We start from the raw sequence: 5,088 nt of genomic DNA on the forward strand, positions 1-5,088 counted from the left end.
GAAAAGCTTGACTATGAGAGCTGTTCAGCAGTGGAACTCTCTGCCTCGGAGTGTGGTAGAGGCTCCTTCTTTGGAAACTTTTAAACTGAGGCTGGATGGCCATCTGTTGGGGGTGCTTTAAATGCGATTTTCCTGCTTCTTGGCAGAATGGAGTTGGACTGGATGGCCCATGAGGTCTCTTCCAACACTAGGATTCTGTGAATGTTTGTGTGCACAGATGTAGAAACTGCTTTTTAGATGAGGAAGCTCTTTCATATCTGAACATGCTTTGCAAATGCAGGACCTCCTGTGGCCCAGAGGCTGGAAAGATACTTTTTTTGTAGTATCATTCAGTGAAGACACCCAATATGGTCTCTAACCATGCAGACTGAGAGATTCTAGGAATTATAGTCCAAAAATATGTTTTCTTTGCATGAGAGGATCAGTTACATGCTTTGAAGGAACGTCTGGTTCCACTTATACACTTTGTGTATATTTGTAGAAGAAATAAAATATCACAAGGCACGGCCAATGTCCACAGTTCTCTTCTCTAAGACAAACAACACTTTAGGAGAAGGTCTCATAATGTCCAATAATATAACACATGGACCTGGACCTTGAGGTCCCTCTTCCTCCTCTCTCTTTCTATCTTTCTAGCTTCTTGGCAGGGGGTTGGACTGGATGGCCCATGAGGTCTCATCCAACTCTATGACTGTACTATTCTATCTCAAACTGGAACTGGGATAGGAACCTCCATTCATCTTTCCTTTCTGTGTGCTGGCTTCCTGTTAGTGACATACACTATGTATGTGTAGTGAAGTATTCACCAAGATGCAACAGATCATTATATTCTGATGATGATGGCGGGAGTGGGATTGCCCATATAATAATGTTGTACATTACAGTTTCATGTGATGCATTGCCATTGTGCATTCTGTATTTGCTATTCTGCAGAGATTACATAGGACGTTTTCCCACCAGTGTTATAGAATGGAGACTTAAATACAGTGTTGTTTATTCATTCAGTCGCTTCTGACTGTTCGTGACCTCCTAGACCAGCCCACGCCAGAGCTCCCTGGCATAGACACTGAGAACTGGGAAGCCCTGGCCCTTGAGCGCTCCAGCTGGAGGTCAGGTGTGACCAGCAGTGCTGCAGAATTTGAAGAGGCAGGAATGGAGGGTGAAAGAGAGAAGCGTGCCAAGAGTAAGGTGTGTCAAACCAATCCCAATTGGGACCGCGTTCCACCTAGAAACTAATGCCCTCACTGCGGGAGAACATGCAGATCAAGAATAGGGCTCCACAGTCACCTATGGACCCACCGCCAATACACCGATCTTGGAAGACAATCCTACTTGGACAACGAGGGATCACCTAAGTAAGACCATCCATCCATCTTGCCCACTTCCTTTTTCCTTCCATTTTCCCCAGCATCATTGCCTTCTCTAAGCTTTCCTTTCTTCTCATGGTGTGGCCAAAGTACTTCATCGTGGACTCTACTATCCTTCCCTCCAGTGAGCAATCGGGCTTTATTTCCTGAAGTATGGCCTGATTGGATCTTCTCGCAGTCCAAGGCACTCTCAGAACTATCCTTCAGCACCACAGTTGAAAAGCATTTCTCTTCCTTCGCTCAGCCTTCCCTAAGGTCCAGCTCTCACATCCGTAGGTGACCTTGGGGAATACCATTGCTTTGACTATGCGGATCTTCGTTGCCAGTGTGATGTCCCTAGATTGGTCATTGCTCTCCTCCCAAGAAGTAAATGTCTTCTGATTTCCTGGCTGCAGTCTGCATCTGCAGTCATCTTTGCTCCTAGAAATACAAGGTCTGTCACTGCCTCCACATTTTCTCCTTCTATTTGCCAGTTATTAATCAGTCTGATTGCCAGAATCTTAGTTGCAGGCTATCACCTGCCAATCGTCTGAGTTGTTTTTTGTTGTTTATTCATTCAGTCACTTCCCACTCTTCGTGACCTCCTGGACCAGTCCACGTCAGAGCTCCCTGTGGCCACCCCCAGCTCCTTCAAAGTCAAGCCAGTCCCTTCAAGGATACCATCCATCCATCTTGCCCTTGGTTGGCCCCTCTCCCTTTTTCCTTCCATTTTCCCCAGCATCATTGTCTTCTCCAAGCTTTCCTGTCTTCTCATTATGTGGTGAATTGCTCCTGCAGAATTTTGGGAAATGTAGTTCTAGGCAGAGCCTTTGGAATTTTCAGCTAGAGAGGTCCTTGGCTTCCCTAAACTAATTTCCTAGAATTCTGCAGGAGCAGATTGGATAATTGGCAGATGATAACCTCTGTTCCATAATGCAAATGGGAAATGTTGCATAGTGCCAGCACAGTATATCTCCACACACAGATATTTAAGATATGTTGGCTGGATGCAGGTCAGAGAGTCAGCAATCTGATGGTTGCATTGCACCCCGATATGATATTAAAGCAACAGGACTTCACTTGTTGCATCCCATCTGTTCACCAAACTATTGGATATCTGCTTCTCACGCACCTATGAAAGAGCCTATGATCAATGCCTGGAGGAGAGGTAAACAATCTCTCCTAAAGACAGATGTTGCCAGTTTCAGACTCTTCTGCTCTGGGAAGCAGCATTTCCTGAAAGCCTGGAAAGCTCTGACTAAACAGCATATGATAGCATTAAAATGTTTTACTGATATGCAATTGAAGACAGCTCCTTACATCTCTAGGCCATTCCAATTTGGGAAAAGGGCCACAGCCAAGGCTATGAGTTTCATCCTCATATCTTCCAGGAAAGCCTTAGAAAAAGTCCTATCCAAAATTACAGAGAGCTACTGCTAAGTCAAGATGGATCAATGTCTAAAAGGAGTGTAAGACAGCTTCACATGCTATGAAATGTTCATAGAAGACAATTTTTTTTTGTCGTGTCAGGAGTGACTTGAGAAACTGCAAGTCGCTTCTGATGTGAGAGAATTGGACGTCTGCAAGGATGTTGCCCAGGGGATGCCCAGATGTTGTGATGTTTTACCATCCTTGTAGGATGCTTCTCTCATGTCCCCGCATGGGGAGCTGGAGCTGATAGAGGGAGCTCATCCATGCTCTCCCCGGATTCGAACGTGAGACCTGTCAGTCTTCAGTCCTGCTGGCACAAGGGTTTAACCCACTGTGCCACCTGGGGGTCCTTATAGAAGGCAATTCCAGACCTGCCTTTCCCAATCTGGTGCTCTCCAATGATGGCGTACAATATTTACAGCTAGCATGGCAAAAGTTGCAGATTGATAAATCTGTAGTGCTTGCTGTATCCATTCAGTACTCTTCTAGATAGACAGATAGTCTAAGTGCTTGCTGTATCCATACAGTACTCTTCTAGATAGACAGACAGATAGTCTAAGATGTCCAAGCTCTGCTCTTCTTGGCCAACGTGCTTTGGAACAGTTTAGCTTCCAGCATTCAGCAAATGCATTTGATCGAAAGCACCACAGCTCCAGGGACTGTCTCGGTCATCAGCCACAGCCCACAGAATCCATCCACTGAGAGATCCGAGGTCAGCAAGGACAAAGAGGACAAGACACAAGTGTCTCAGAGGGAGAAGCCATTCAGCACTTTCAACCGAGCTGTGAAAGAAGGCTATTGTGGCAGAACACGCAACGCAGTGGGATAAACATCACCTGCTTTTGTCTCATGCCTCGCTCTAAATAAATCCAGCATGGTTTCCTCCAGCTTGCTTGCTTTGTTAAATTGGTTAGGAAGGAAAACATTGACTTTTCCGATCAAGGAGCAAGAATGTGATGCATTTGCTGGTGGAAGGATTTAAAAAGAGGCATTACAGATAAGAATGCAAGGGAACCCTGCTGATCTGGCCAACAGATCTCATAAGAGAAACTGTGAATACCAGCAGTTTAGTATAACTGGGAAGACCTGGAAAAAATTGTATATCAGAGAGTGATTCTGTTCAGAGCCAGCCAGCCATGTTATCTGGTAGAAAAGGTAAAAGTTTCCCCTTGACATTAAGTCTAGTCATGTCCAACTCTGGGGGTTGGTGTTCATCTCTGGTGGGCTTTCAGAGGCAAGAGGGCTCATAGCATAGATGTAAGCTAAGTGCTGCACATATTCCAGTGTTGTATTCTTGTGGATTCATTGGAAAAAACAGAAGATATATGTGTGTGTGTGTAAAGGTTTCGGGTCCGACTCTGAAGGGTTGTGCTCATCTCCATTTCTATGCCGAAGAGCCAGCATTGTCCATAAACACCTCCAAAGTCATGTGGCAGGCATGATTGTATGGAGTGCCATTACCTTCTCGCCAAAGCAGTACCTTTTAAAAAAAATAAGTTTTTATTAAGTGCAAATCTACTTTTACATACATAAAATTGGGGTTGCATAGGGTAAGTCATGGGTAAGAGGGTTGGGTTGGGTTGGGTTGGAAAATAAGTAGGTAGTGGGTCTCATGGATTTGAATGGGCAACCTTCAGATCAGCAGTCCAGCTGGCACAAGGGTTAACTCATTGCGTCACTGTGCAAATACAAAGGCAAAGGCTTTCATCTCCTTTCATCTTCAGCTCTGGAGGTGGTGCTCATCTCCATTTCTGGGGGAGGTGCTCATTTCCATGTTGAGGAGCCTGTGTTGTCCATAGACAACTCCTGATCATTCAGCAGACACAACTGCATGGAGCGCCATTTACCTTCCTGCCAAGGTGGTACCTATTGATCTCACATTTGCATGTTTTTGAACTGCTAGTTTGGCAGAAGCTGAGGCTAATAGCAGGAGCTCACCCTGCTCCCCGGATTCAAACTGGCAACCTTTTGGTCAGCAAGTTCAGCAGCTCCATGGTTTAACCCACTGCACCACCAAGGTTCTCTGGTATAGTATTCCATATAATCTCTCCTTCTTGGTTTTCCATTCTTCCCACACACAGAGAGTACATCTACACAGTGGAATTAGATATCTACAACAGGGGGTTTCTGCAAGATTGGTAAAACGTCCCATGTGGAAAGGTGGCATTCCAGTCATTAATAAATTCACATTTGGACATGAATTTGCTACTGCGTATATGATGCATATGGAGGATGAATCTGCACCTTCACCTTCAGTTGAACAGAGATAGAGTAAATAAGCAGCCTGTCAAATCACAGAAGAATGGGAAAC

This window comes from Anolis sagrei, chromosome 10 (assembly GCF_037176765.1).
Source record: "Anolis sagrei isolate rAnoSag1 chromosome 10, rAnoSag1.mat, whole genome shotgun sequence".
NCBI classification, from domain to species: domain Eukaryota; kingdom Metazoa; phylum Chordata; class Lepidosauria; order Squamata; family Dactyloidae; genus Anolis; species Anolis sagrei.